Source organism: Talpa europaea (assembly GCF_964194135.1).
Source record: "Talpa europaea genome assembly, chromosome: 3".
Classification (NCBI taxonomy): Eukaryota; Metazoa; Chordata; class Mammalia; order Eulipotyphla; family Talpidae; genus Talpa; species Talpa europaea.
In genome coordinates this window covers 101,736,035-101,751,439 of record NC_140069.1, presented here as the reverse complement: position 1 = coordinate 101,751,439, position 15,405 = coordinate 101,736,035, and the positions used below count along the sequence as shown (strand labels likewise).

The 15,405-nt window shown below is 40.0% G+C and overlaps 1 pseudogene across 1 annotated transcript; it reads left to right on the top strand.

The window, feature by feature from the left end:
• The first annotated feature begins 754 nt into the window (after nt 1-754).
• On the top strand, nt 755-1,179 carry LOC311168442 (nucleoside diphosphate kinase A 1-like; annotated as a pseudogene). The gene has a single exon. The product of its transcript is annotated as a nucleoside diphosphate kinase A 1-like (transcript).
• Nucleotides 1,180-15,405: the final 14,226 nt, after the last annotated feature.

The window sequence follows — 15,405 nt, the reverse complement described above, 5'->3', positions numbered from 1 at the left end:
GCCCCTCTTCCCTCCTTGCTCCCTTCTTTCCCTTCCCACCTTTTAAGTCTTTTAAACCCAGCCCTACCTTGGCTCATGGCACATATAGGATAAACATAATTTTTCCCTTGGACAGTTCTCATGTTCTGACACTTCAGAATTTCAACAATCCTCTGGAGCCTGTTAGCCTCTCCAGGCAGGTGTGGTTCTCATTATCTTCTGGCCAGGTGTCTTCCGCCTTTTATTCCCCTAATGGGGCAGTTTCTCTCCCCCTGCTCCCCTCTAATCTAGCCTGTGTGCTACTGCTGGAGACGGTCACCTTAATACACGGTTCAGGGTGTGACAGTCTGAGGAACCTCTCCTCTGCCTCTGAAGTGAAGCCCAAACTCCCAGGTACACCTGCCATTATCCGACCTCACATACTCCCCTCCACAACCTTTCTACTCTTATTTCCTGAAACTCTGATCAGGTCATCCTGTCTTTGAAATTGCTGCAAGATAACTCACCTTCATCTTTTCCTCATGTTATTTTCTCTGATGAAAACACCCTTTTAAAATCTTTTCAAAACTTTAGCTGAAGGAAACAGGCATGTGGCATGAACTTGGGGTAGCAAAAGAAAACAAGGAGGTATGTGACCAAGAAGCGAATGCTTAGTCTCAGAGATCAGAGGTTTAAAGAAAAGGGTAGATTAGACCCAAAAACAAAAGAAAAGAAAGAGGGCTTCCGGTGCCGGTAGCAGCAGGCTGAGTTCGAGCCCTAGCAGCTGGAGGGGACCATGGCCAACAGTGAGCGCACCTTCATTGCCCTAAAACCTGACGGGGGTCCAGCGGGGCCTTGTAGGGGAAATCATTAAGCATTTTGAGGAGAAGGGATTCCGCCTTGTTGCAATGAAATTCATACAGGCTTCTGAAGACCTTCTCAAAGAGCACTACATTGACCTAAAGGACTGTCAGTTCTTTGCTGGCCTGGTGAAATACATGCACTCAGGGCCAGTGGTTGCCATGGTCTGGGAGGGCCTGAATGTTGTGAGGACGGGCCAAGTGATGCTTGGGGAGACCAACCCGGCAGACTCCAAGCCTGGGACCATTCATGGGGACTTTTGCATCCAAGTTGGCAGGAACATCGTTCATGGTAGCGATTCCGTGGAGAGTGCCGAGAAGGAGACTGACTGGCTTGTGGTTTCACCCTGAAAAACTGGTAGATTACAAGAGCTGAGCTCAGAACTGGATCTACGACTGACCTGAAAGCAGACCCCAGTGCTTCCCCCACTCCATTCCCTCTCTCTGAGCAGGGGACCAGGCTATAGCAAATCTAGTTATTTGAGAACTTCCTTATAACCCGGAGGAAAAAGGAGTGGTGGAGTGGTGCTCCCTGTACAGTGTTATGTGCTACCACCAGATTAAAATGGTTCATCCCCTCCCCACCCAAAAAAAAAGAAAAGAAAGATCTCAGTGCACTCGAGGACAGAGAAGTAACCCAACACGCTTCCTGCTTATTCTTCCAATATAACATACAGCTGACCCACCTTATACATTCTGCTTGATTTTCTTTTTCCATTAAAGCCACTTTTTCCATTAAAGCCAAATTGGACATTGCACAGCCAGTGATCGGCTATGTAACAAGTGTATCCCCTACTTAACTGTGGCATCACTGAAGTTGAGAAGTTGGAACAGAAGTATAGAGTGGCTCTTGGGATCACCAAGGATCCAAGACTTGCAGGATTACCATGCACACACACAGGAACCTAGGGAGGACTGCTTAGCAACTCAGCACAATGTTACAGAGATTCCCAGGGTTCCCATCATGTCCATTTCTAATCAGATACAACACTGAGCAGATGCCAGATGACTATGGAGCCCCTTGGTTCTAAGTCTTACATAACCAAGTTCCTATCCCTTCCTTTTACCAATCTTCTGTCACCAGTTCATTGAACATGCTATAGCATGAATTGTTAGCCCCTCCCCCATTTGCTGTATGAGCTGAGTGTGATTAAATAGACTCACCTTATGATATGTTTTGAAAATGAAAAAATAAAAAAAATTACAAAATTTTGAAATCCTACTCATTTTTATAAACCCAGTTGAGGTGCAATCACCTCCTATTCCTTATTTCTGAAAGTCTGAATTATATTTTCTTTCTTCATATTTCCATAGCATTGATTGTAGCAACACTTAGCATTTACCTTATATAAGACTGCGTTAACACACATTGAGTGTTTATTATATGTGAGAGAGTGAATTTAGCTTCTGAAAACCACTGTCTCACTTATCCCTCCAAATTCAATGAGAAAAGAACTACTGTTTTTTGGGTTTTTTTTTCCACAGCAGCTTTTTTAATAAACAAAAACTGGCAATATCAATGTTCATCTACAGAAGAACTGACACATAACAGTTCAGTGACAGAGATTATGACTCATAAAAGAAGAGCAATGAATTACTGATACATACAACATGGATGAACCTTTCTTCCGAGAGAAAGAAGACTGACACGTATTCTCTTTTTTTTTTTTTTTGAGGTTTTAACATTTGAAGTTTTTTTTTTAATTTAAATTTTATTTTTATATTCCCCATACAATTACAGCCCCCTTATTTTGACCCCTATCCCTCCTTTCCCCGCCCCCCACCCCCATAGAGTGTCTCTGGTTCATAGTTGTTTGTTGATTTTGATATTTTCGAGTAAAGAACTATTGTTACAGCCTTGTCTTTCAAGTGTAAAACTATCTGATAAATTAAAAGCTACTATCTAAATGCTTCTATAAAAGAGGCTCTTGTTAAATAAATTTTCTGAAACAAAGAAGCACTTTATGGGATGACCTCTCAATGGCCTAAAAGTTTTATTATTATTAAGAGATCAATTCCTCCCTTCATGAAACTAAAGTAATATTTATTAAACATTTATTATATGAACACTTGTATATTTTATGTAATCTTTACAACCAACTTTACTGAGGTATAATTGACAACATTATATTTAAAGTGTACAATGTGACCTATATATGTATACATATACACATACATACATATTTATTTCATTTAGTTTTTTCACAATTTTAATTGTTTATTTACGAAGAGAAAGTATTATTCCCCAGTTCAAATATTCAGGTTTCATGGTTCGGGAACACAAGTCAGTGACAAACTCCCATGGATGTCAAGCCATAGAAAGTCAAGCCTTTATGTTTCAAGATCACTTTGCTCCCTGAAAGATCCCAGCCTTCCTCATCTCCTCAGCATCTTTCATGAAATCATCATTTCTGCAGAAATCTGTGCATGCCTTCTTTCTTGGCTCAGTCACAACAAAATTATAGAAAGCTGCAACTCTCAGGGATACAACAAATACTCCAATAATACGAAATCCCCGATGTCTGGCCAGAAGGTCTCACTTCCAAGGTTTCGACAAATCCCTGGAAGTCAGGGTAGTTACTATCCTTCACCAGCATGGCCCTCCACGCTGCAGGGAAAGTGGAAAGTGGTAGGGGGAAGACACCTAGCTCCCATAATCTTTAAGACAGGTTCTGTTATGTTTCCCATTTTACATTTGAGGAAATGGAGGTTCTAAAGAAGTTAAGTAAATTGCTGATGGCCAGAAAACTTTTAAGTGGAAAAGCCCACACTAGAACTCATGACTTTTTGTCTTCAGAGCTAGAGTGTTAACCCTACTAATACTGAGCCTTCCAGAGTGGATGGTAACTGGCTTCAGGTGTGATACCTCAGACTATGTTACAGATCACTGTTTCTTCAAATTCATCTTCTCTCCTTCTTCCTGGAGACATGGCTTCCCAATCAGAGACTACATTTTTCAACCTCCTTTGCATTCAGGAATAGCTGCGGGGTTTTTTGGTTTTTTTCTTTTTGCCAATGAAAAATGTAAGCTTCGGTTAGAAAAACAATTCCCACCTCTTTGCCTGAAAGAAAATTGTTTGGCTCATATGTCCTATTTGTCCCTTTCCCCTGGGTTTAAACCAGACAAAGCAATCACCCAGCTTTGATCATTTACACAATGACAGCGTTTTAAGTTTGGCGCAGAAGCAAGATGAAAGATACCTAAGAGCCTCAGTGGTGGTGTAGAGTAGAGCTGTCCCAATGTCTGTTTATGTGAAAGAAAAATAAAATTCAATCTTAGTTAAGTCACTGTAATTGGGATTGGGGGAGACATCTTTTTTTGTTACAGCGGCTTTTAGCCTTTACTACTCGAATATACCACTTATTTCAGATAGATGTTACTCATGCTTTTCTAAAGACAATTTGAAGTTCTCATCAACAGAATTTCAGAGCAGGGGACAGAGAATGCATCAGTAACAAACCAAGCATCAATGAATAAATTAAAATATAAATGGCACCACTAAAATGTTTTTCATCATGCTTTATGATCACCAATTAGAATCTCTTTCCATTGGAAATTTCATTCTGTAACCAATATATTGCTATTTATACTAGCTTGTAATCTAGCTACAAAATGCTATTACTTTTCTTACACAAGCCCTGAGAATTTAATGAAATAACCAGCTGGGTGACACTAAATATATTCTTCTCCATTCTCTGGATGAACAAAGTTGGGAGGAGGGGGAGAGAAACTGCCCCATCAGGGGAATAAAAAGGGGAAGACACCTGGCCAGAAGATAATGAGAACCACACCCACCTGGAGAGGCTAACAGGCTCCGGAGGATTGTTGACATTCTAAAGTGTCAGAACATGAGAACTGTCCAAGGGAAAAATCATGTTTATCCTATATGTGCCATGAGCCAAGATGGGGCTTGGTTTGAAAGACTAAAGAGATTTAATTCAGCGAAAAATAAAACAAAACAAAGGTCCAAACAAACAAACAAAAAAAAACCCAGGTGAAGAATAAGGGAATGAAAGGATGAGAATGAGAGACAAGGTGGGAAGGGAAAGAAGGGAGGAAGGAGGGAAGAGAGAAGGAGAGATGTATGGAGAAGAAAAGCCACACAAAGTGTAGATAGGTGAGTTCATGTTCCTCCCTTAGAGGTCGTAAAGCTTTCCTCTGGGCCTCGCGCTCCAGATGTGCGACACGCCCAGAGGAAGTTCGTGCAGGGCCTCCGTGACAGGAGCCTCACACCTCATCTCAAAGCCCTTCCAACTTCTGGCAAGGCTTTCTGTGAACTTTACACTTAGGCAGATTTTCGTCTCTTTAGCAGCACCTCCCTTGCACAAATAGGAAAAAGAGACAGAGGCAACAGAGAAGCGTCTTGGCTTCAAGGCCTAACTTCCCTAGGGGATTCATATTTTCTATTGGTGCACTTGCCAAGTCACCATTTGTACTCATGGTGGTTAAACCTAGGGACAGCTACTCCCAAAGCAGCATTACTTCTTAGTCCATTAAGGAAAGCAGGATGTGGACAGGGATGTCCATGTATCTCTCCAATGAAAGAGCAGGCCTGGAGTCTACCCTGGGGTAAACCATGGGGGATCAGGATTTCAACAGTGTCCAGATGTTGTCCTGTTTCCTAGTAAGCCCCTCTTTACTGTTCTCTCTTCTTCCTGGAAAACTTAAGTCATTTCACTATTTATAGAACTTTTCTTTAGTTCTCCACCTCCCCTCCCCACTGCTGCCCCCCCTCCCCCCAGATATCTTTAGTCAGTGAAGCCCAATACCAGTTCTGGGGTCTTGGACCTTTTAGCTACAATAATTCTTAATTATGTATTTGCACTAATTTATACTGATTGTCCAGCAAAAAGAACGTAAACCTCGATAGGCCAACATTTACTGAAAGGACTTTTTTTCTCTCTGATGTCTACACTTATATTTCACAGCTGAATGTTTTCTCGCATGAATCATTTAAGGGTGTTGGTGACTTAGTCCTTTTAAAAGCATCATTAATAAAATGTTAAAGGGATATATTTAAATATTCCTTAGCAGACTGAGAATTTGTTAAGAGGACCATCAAAGATAGTAAAATAACATATTATGTATGAGTTATTCGAAGGGGTAGAATGAAATAATTAAAAATTAAACCAAGCAATTATATGAGAAAATGAACCTTGTTATTTGTTAATGAAAAATACAACAAAGTCCAAGTATATGTTACATATAAGAGAATATACAGAGCACAGAAATAATGAAAACCAAAGGATACAAAAGGATACAAAATGCACATATTAAGATAATGAAAGTTAATGTAGTTATTTTACTAAGTAAAAATTACTAAATAAATTAGGTAAATAAGGTATTTTATAAAAATAAAAGATATAACAATTGCAAATTTGTGCACAGTATCTAACACTGCATGAAGCAAAAGCTGAGAGAACAGAATCTAGAAATAGTCATATGCACAGAGTTGTAGTTTTAAACAAATCCCTTTCAGTAACTGATAGAATAAAAAGACAAAAGTTAAGAAAACACACAGGCGGTTCAAAAGACAGCACTAACTTTACCAAATTTACTTATAAAGAACTCTCCACCAGCATCTGGTTAGTAGAATAAATATTCTTTTCCAATGCACACAGCAAGCTTAACAAAAGAGACCATGATAGTCCCTATAAAGAAGGTAACAAATCTCACAGGATGGACAACGTATAGAATGTTGTCTGACTATAATGGAATTAGACTTGAAGTCAAAAATAATAAAGGACCATTATGTGAAAATTCCCAGGTCATTAGAGATTAATTAACACATGTCTGAATAACCATGGGTAAAGACTATTATAATGAGAAAGTTGAAAATAATAAATTATATTAAATGATAATGAAAACATGACATAGGAAAATCTAGGGGATACAGATTAAGCTACATATGTAGTTAATTATCTGTGTACTATTAGAAAAGAAGATTGAAAACGAACCCTCTAAACATTCAACTAGTTAAAGAACAGCAAATTAATTACAAACAAAATGGAAGGAAATAATAAAAATAAAAGCAGATCAATGTAATAAAAGTTAAATATATAGTAGCGAGAAATCGACAAAGCCAAAAGTTGTTTTTTAAAAAGACCAATCCCGGTTCTCCCCTGGTGGCGCAGTGGTTGAGCGCTGGGATGCGAGGTTGGCCGCTGCCTCTGCAGTGCCAGGTCCATCCCTGGCCACCGGCGAGGGTCCCACAAAAATAAATAAATAAATAAATAAATAAATAAATAAATAAATAAAATAAAAAGACCAATCCATTTTATACGTAAACCCACATCAATTCTGTTCAAAGAACCAAGAGAAGTACGACATTGCCAAAATCAAGAACAGAGTAGAGACATTGCTATAAATAAATCTTAAACATTTAAGAAAGAAATAATACTGATTTTACATAATTCTTTCAGAGAATTAAAAGAGCAGGAATAATTGCCAGTTCATTTTATGTTAGCAAACCTTGAGAACAAAACCTGAGAAGAACACAAGGAAAGATAATTTTAGACTCATCTCTCATAAACAGATTTTAAAAACTGCCAACAAAATATTAGGAATTGAAGGGAACTCTAAAATTTTATCAAAATTTTTGGAGAATATTTCCAAAAAATAAACCAACCTCCAAGTTAGTGTGGAAACATTGAAAACTTTTCTGTAAGATCACAAAGGAGATGAGCCATTTTCTGTCACTGCTTCTATTAGCCCTTGCACTGGGAGGTGCAACAATGAAGCACCTTGGAGCCCAAGGTGCTCAGGTAGAGACCCCAAGAAAAGAGCTAGCACTTTCAGGGGGTAATCCCAGTGGAATTCCCAGAGGTATCTGTGGTCTCTGCCAGGTTGAGCTGGCAGGCCTGGGGAGTCTTGTCACATCTCTGACAGTATCTGGGATGGACAGGAAGCCCCAGGGCCCTACGGAATGGTCAGGAAAGAGATGCTAAGAGTTTCTTTCAGAGAGCTGGGAACCTCCCAGAAGGACCTAACTGTGAAAAGCATGAAGATATCAAAGTATAATTATTCACAGTATTTATCCTTCACTGATTTCTAAGAAATATTTGCATTTGTTCTGCTGGGTTTCCAGACCTTAATTGTGCTTCACAGAGCTTAGAGGAGAGCTAAGAGTAGAAAGGGCTGGATTTGCATGTTTTGAAGACAATGCTCCACCTGGGGGTGGGGGAGGGAAAAAACAAAGTGGTTGGAAGAGAGCAAGGCAGAGAACCTGGGAATGTGTGAAAGGGAAGCCAGGAGGCTGTTTTCTTTTTGGTCACAGTACAGGAGACAGAGTGGCAGGCAGCCAAGAAGAGGAGAGTCTGCAGGGAGAGGTAGGTAAAGGGGATTTTTAGAAAGAGAATGCCAGTGAAGACCTGTAATATATTATTTTCAGTGCTTTTGGATTATTTTTTGGGGAGATGGCAAAAAAAATGCCTAGTTTTATTTAAATTACTTATAGAAGATGCTGTGATTAGGGTCAAATAAAACATAGGATACAGTTAAATTTGCATTCTAGATAAACAACAAATGATTGCTAAAATTATTAGTATGTCCTGAATATTGCCTGGAACAAACTTATACTAAAAGAAGTATTAGCTCTTAATATGCAATTTATTTAACTGAGCAGCTTGTATTTTTATTTGCTAAATCTTAACATCCTATTAATAAAAGAATTATAAATAACTTGGAGGAATCTGTATTTTATTGTTATCATTTATCCTCATTTATCCATGACAGTATTCATTTGCATCTTGGGATACATAAATATAGATGTAAAAGATGTAACATATTTATTTTGAAAAAGTTGTTAAGATGTGATAGAATTTTCTTCTAATTTACTGTGGCCAATATGCCTCTAAATATAGCTTGTGTTAATACCCTGCCATGTAAAGAAATTTTCCTGAGTAACAGGGCACCAAGAGACATGTGATCTGGAAGGAGGTTTTAAAAGTGGAGAGAAAGGGGAATTTTTAAAAAAATCCAGAAACTGTGAGGTCAGAAGAGAGAAAGGTGGGAAACTCAGAACACTCAACATAAGCTTTAGAAGACAACTTCTGACCGACACTTAATTAGTAATCATAGCAAAAACCTAACCGTTTAACTGTCTTCCTACCGAAGCTCATTCACTGTGACTGCATCACATCAGCACATACCAAATACGCAAATCCATACAAGACAGGCTATTTGCCTGCCCCAAATCATGCAAAATTACCTCTCTGATCAACATAACACATAACACTGTATTTGTTATGGAAGATGCTTCTTGATTATAGGTTTCAATTTGGCTTTCTTTTCATGACATTATATCTCTTCCCCAACTGTATTACCTGTCATTACTTTTAAAATATCTATTCATTTTACTTCTTACTAAGCTATGGATTCCAGCTTGTGAACTTGTTCTCACTAACAGGAGTTATTTGAATGTATATTGCCAATTCTTTGGAAACCAATTTGCAAATTCCTTTAAAATATCCATCTGGAAAGGCATGCATTTAACAAGTCCAGGCTACATTTTATGCGTTGTCATGTGTCTGGCTGTACTGAAAGTGCTGTGTGTGCTACGCTCTCTCTCTGTGACTTCATAGAGAATATAAAACTCCATTCATAAACATGACTTACAATGCATCCTGGGCACAACATTTAAAAGGTTGTTCAATTTGTATGACTATATCTCTGGCGAGGAAGTCCAAATAAACAGCCGAAGCAGTCAATGTCACCATTGAAAAGAATTTATTCAACATTCACTGGATGGAAAATGCTCAGAAGATTTGTGCTGTTTATATAAATGAGTTATAAAATGTGTGGCCCATAGAAAGGAAAGAGCATTTGTAGCAGTCCGGAAGCACCCCTCCTCACCCCACGAAAACTTTGAGTTCATCCAGTCACCTCGTCTTGGCTTATAAATGTGGAGGCCTGCATAAATAATACTGGAGAAATATAAAGACTTGTCATTACAGCTACTTCAGGCTAAACTCAAAAGCAACATTTTAATGTGACTTTATTTTCTAAGGGACACAAAGGGTTGATCATTTTTGTAGCATGTCTCAGCTGATGTCTTACACATCACAACAAAAATAGAAAAATAAAGTCAAATTGAACCACTTTCATCTGAATAACTCAGAAGTCAGAATTATTTGTATTGAAAGTGCTACTTCCCTACCTGAAAATGGAGTACATACAGGTAGAATAGAACAGTTAGAATAACTAATATGCATTTCTAATAATAACAACCTGGACTAGCTTTAAGGAGCAGAAGCTAGATAACAGCTATTATTTTTAAATAAACACTGAATTAAAATCCTCAACATCTTTTCTCTTATTCTGTTCATTAAAATATTTGAAACTGGGGCCTCCCCGGTGGCGCAGCGGTTGAGCGCTGGGTTGCGAAGCTGCCGGCGACCTCTGCGGCGCTGGCTGGATCCCCGGCTGCTCCCCGGCCACCGGAGGAGGGTCCCACATGGCGCGCAGACCTCTCCTGCTGCCCGCTGCTCCCCTCAGCAGTGTACTTCGGTCCTTCTGCCTGCTCTGCTCCCCGCTCTGGCTCTGGTGAATTCTCTCACCCTCCCGCGCTTCTGACTGTACCCAGTGCATGTATAAACAAAAAACAAACAAACAAACAAACAAATAAATAAATAAATGCCTCTATTAAAAAAAAAAAAATTTGAAACTGGGCCTCCCTGGTGGCGCAAGGGTTAGGACACAACCTATGAAGCTATCGCAGCCTCTGCAGCACGAATTTGATCCCCAGCCCGGCAGGGAGCAACCACATGGTGCAGCAGACCTCTCCTGTCTCACCCGCTGCTCCCCTCAGCAGTATATTTCAGTCAGTCTGCCTGTTCTGCTCCCCACTCTGTCTCTGGTGAATCCTCTCACCCCCCACACCTCTGGCCTGTACCCCAATTCTTGGATGCATATATAAATAAATCTTTAAAGAAAACTATAATGGGATTTGTGTTCTATGACAAAACACAGTGTTGGTGAAAATATGGTTCAAAAATTTCAGGGAACTCTCATAACCTGCTAGTGGCTTATGAACTGATAAAACCGCCTTGGAATAAACTTGTAAACCACAGCTGATAACCTTATAAGCCAGAAATTCCACTCTGAATCACATCTTCTAGAGAACTTTTGAGCACGTGTCCCTGGAGACACATACAGATTCATTCAAAATAGAATTGTTCGTCAGAGCAAAAATGAAGCAGCCTAAATGTTTATGAACAGGAGAATGGATAAATAACTGTAGTGTATTTCTAACAAAGTGCATTGTGGAACAATGAAAATGAATGAACTGCTGTGACTCTAAACCACAAAAGAATTTCAGGAATGAAATGGTGGCAAGGATAGGAGGCTGTATGTAACATGATACCATTTTTAGAAAACTCAGATACTAGGAGGATTAGGCACTGTATCCTGCATGTTTAAGATCGCATATATAGGCTGTAACAATTGCATTTTAAAGGCAACGGAGTACTAAGCGCAAAATTCCAACTGTGGTTTCCTCTAGGAAGGAGATAGAGGTTACAGGTTGATGCTATACTAGACTGGCTTATAATTTGAGTGGTGAGGTCACGCGTCATTTTATGATTGTTACTTCTCTTTTATTATCAATTGTTTCTTCTTCATCATCATAATCGAACATGAGGAAATTTTAGAATAGCATCTCGGATTTATTAGGAACTAGGCCCAAACCCTCACAAAAGCTCACCCTCCTTCCTTCCATTTATTTTCTCAGAAGTTTCATCTTTAGACCTCTTTTATTCATCCCTTAATTTTGCCAGTTTTCTGCAACTCACCCCTCTTTCTGACCACCCCCTTATACTCTTAGCCCAGGCAGTCCTTGCAGGCTTGGGGTACTCAAAAACATGCATGCTGGTCATACCCAGTTCTCCGAAGTCCCCAGCCTTAGTTTTACACCCCAATCCCATTGGCTTGGGTGCGGCAGTTGGATTGCAGACCCCTAGCAAGGCAAGATCCAGAGACACATTAGCAGAGAGCCCCAGGGCACATTCTCATGTAAAGGGAATGAAGGGGCTTGTAGACAACTTACTAATTTATTTAGTAAACTCCTGGAGTATTTTCTAAGAATATATCTTAATCAAAGTTGGGCACATTTTAAACCGATAGGTGAAAGATTAATACAAGTTTACTGTCACATTCTGCATTGGCAAAACTTGAATTTCTGGGGCCAGGATTTGTAAATTACAGAAACAAAGCATACTGACTTTTTTATTTTTTAAGATTTATTTATTTATTTATACAAGCACTGGGTACAGTCAGAAGCGCGGGAGGGTGAGAGAATTCACCAGAGCCAGAGCGGGGAGCAGAGCAGGCAGAAGGACCGAAGTACACTGCTGAGGGGAGCAGCGGGCGGCAGGAGAGGTCTGCGCGCCATGTGGGACCCTCCTCCGGTGGCCGGGGAGCAGCCGGGGATGGAACCGGCATTGCAGAGGTTGCCGGCAGCTTCACAACCCAGCACTCAACCGCTGCACCACCGGGGAGGCCCCATACTGACTTTTTTTATGACATGCTCCCAAGCTGAATTTTACACACGGGTCACAAGAGATTGAATAATCGGCTCAATTTCTTCACCCTCCCCTACAGTAAGAGGCCTGTGCTAGTGGTAACCTGCATCCCAGATAGCTGAGGACTCTGTGGACTAGAACCAATCTGAAGTCGCCACAGGCTAGAGCTGAATCAAATGAGATCAGCAAGGCTACAGAAGCCAACCAGAGAATTCGTGCGATAGGGTAAGTAAGTATTTATGAACAGGTGCCCCTGAATTTTAGCAGCTGACACAGCACTGTTTGGTCACCAGGTGGCCGATATATTGGTCTAAGTATTGCTACTGTCTCTCAAGGGACATCTTGGCAGAGATACTTTTCCCCATTGCCACCATCATCATGCTTTGTGATTATCATTCTTAGGAAAGCATAATTGCCACAAGCTCTGAAGCAGTTCCTGACTGATTCCTGGCTCTGTTTCTTAATAGCTGTGTAATCCTGGGCAAGTCACTGCATTAAGCCCTGGTTTTCTTATCTACTTATGTGTCTACCTCCCGGGGATTTCCAGCATTTATTAACATATTACAAGCTCTGGAAAATTCTACAATAAAGAAAGCTTTAATTTTCTAAAATGTGGTTTTCTCCAAAGTTGTCTAACGATGAAATTCTTTCATTTGCAGAAAACCATTTACTATCTCACAACGCAGGTATCAATGGGAACAAGGGACCGTTTTCGAGTGTTGCCTAGGGGCCAGTAACAAGGTCAAATGGCTTCCATTCAGGGTCCTTGCCTGGTTCTAAAATATTTCCTCTCTAGTGCAATAAAACTTTACTGCCCTTTTCTCATTTTCTGCTTAATATATTAATGATCAGCAAAGTCGGACTTTAACTCTCTGATTTTAAGTATTAACTCTTTGAATACCCCCTCAAATATGAGACAGAGCTCAATTCATTTAAAAGTGAAAGATTAAAGGCAAAATTATACAGAATCATCAGCTTTCCTTCACTTTTTGTCTGTACACATATTTGTAAAGTGAAAACCATCTCTGAGCCCTTGCCAAAGTACCAGGTTTACATTTTCATCCACCTGCTGAACATTTTTGCGAACCTCTGAAACTCAAAGTAGCCAGGATTAAACCAGCCATCAAGTGAAACTATTCTTCCCTAATTTCTTCATTTTCATGGATGATAACACCACTTTCACTGGGACCTGGGCTAGAATTATCAGATATATTGGGACTTCTCTTGCTCACTTTCTCTATCTCAATCCAACCTGTGGCTGGGTCTTGCAGACACTACCCCTATCCTGTCCTTTTCTTTGGTCACCCTTTCCTTACTTCTGATACGCAGGGTCAGGTGTGCCAATACCTAGAAGATGTCTTAGATGTTGTAGGTAACTACTCTTTTCTGCCACTATAGCTTGAAGACAGCTATAGACAACATCTAAAGTAATGGTCACAACTGTGGTCCAATAACACTTTACAAAAACAGGACAACTAATTCCTACTCTGGGTTAATCTTCTTTCTCTCCATCGCTAAAACTTGGATTTGTCTAGGGATTTACAGGTATGCAAGTGTGTGTGTGTGTGTGTGTGTGTGTGTGTGTGTGTATGATCGCTTCATTTTTCTAAATGAGTCTGCTTCGTGCCATGTCTCTATTCAAAGGCTCCCTACTTCTCAACAAGGCACTGACTCCTTATCTAGTCCTTGAGACTTCCCACAGCAATCCATCATTGCCTTTCCAATTGCCTACAGAGTTATGAAATCATTCTAAGGCTCACTTCATGTGGCAAGTTTGCTGTGTACAAATTTTGCATCTACCCAACTGTAATAGATAGCTTTCTTCTGGGAAGCAAATTTTTAGCTAGAGTTTAGCATGCGGGATGTTTATAAAGGGGTGCACTTAAGGTCCAAACTTGTGGCAGCAAGAAGCTGCAATGAAGGCTCAGTGATAGATTCAGCTAACACATGGGGAGCTCTGGAGCCATAATGGTTCTTACCAGATGTCCCAAGTTCAGCCAAGCAGGCCAAACTTTTTCTTCCATATTGGTCGGTTCAGTGGATGAGGGCTTCTCAGGAATGGGTGGGACTGTGCAAGGTGAATCTTGCAGATGGGACAGGGCTGACAGCTGATGGTTGATTGTATAACACCCATCACTCAGGCAACTGGGAGCTTTTCATTGAGAGGGGACTATAAATTTTATATTGAATTTCTTTCTAATTCTTCAACTCAACATTTCTCACACAACTTACTACAGCCTGCTTTGTATTGCAATTTTGTGTCCAGCTGCATTTCGCCATTCCTGTACTTCATTTATCCCATTCTCTCCAGTTAAAAGAAATGGCTTGGAAAGAACTAGACTTTAGAGTCAGATATACCCAGCTTGAATATCAGCTTGGCTTTTTACTAGCTGTGTGGCCAAACTTCCAAATCTGACCCTGCTCCTGTTTCCTGATGCAGAAATTCACAGTACCATGGAGGAATCAAGGGACTAGCCTGAAATGACAAATCCAAATATTTGACTCATGTAAGTGCTTGGAATATGACTTGCTTTCCTTTAGAGGGAAGAAACGTATTTTGGTATGCACCAAAGCAATTATCATGGTGCCATAAACATATATAAGCATTTGATAAACTTTGTTGAACTGAATCTCTGAAAGTGACTCTAAATTCATTCCTATTTCTGCAGGATTGAACATGGAAGCTTTGGAAAAAGAACTGAATAAAAGAGGTGAAAGATGGGGGTCCAAGAAAGGGAAGATAAAGGATCTTTTAAGGTTTCATTGTATGAGTTTGAGTGTCTGCATATGCATGAGGCCACTGGATAAACACTCCATGAGTATCTCTTGTTGAGAGTCCATCACTTACAAACCATCTATCTTAAGAACTACAGGATTGCAATAGGATAACCAAGTCCTTGTTCTCATTGTTGGCAGTACTAATGACATTTCTGGCCCTCTCCTTGAAGCTACAGTCTCTTTTGTAGCAAACGGCAGTAAATGTCAGCTCTGAAACCACCCAGTTTGACAACAAATGATTTAAGCACTACGGGTGACAAGAAGGACGTATTTTATTGAACCATTGGGC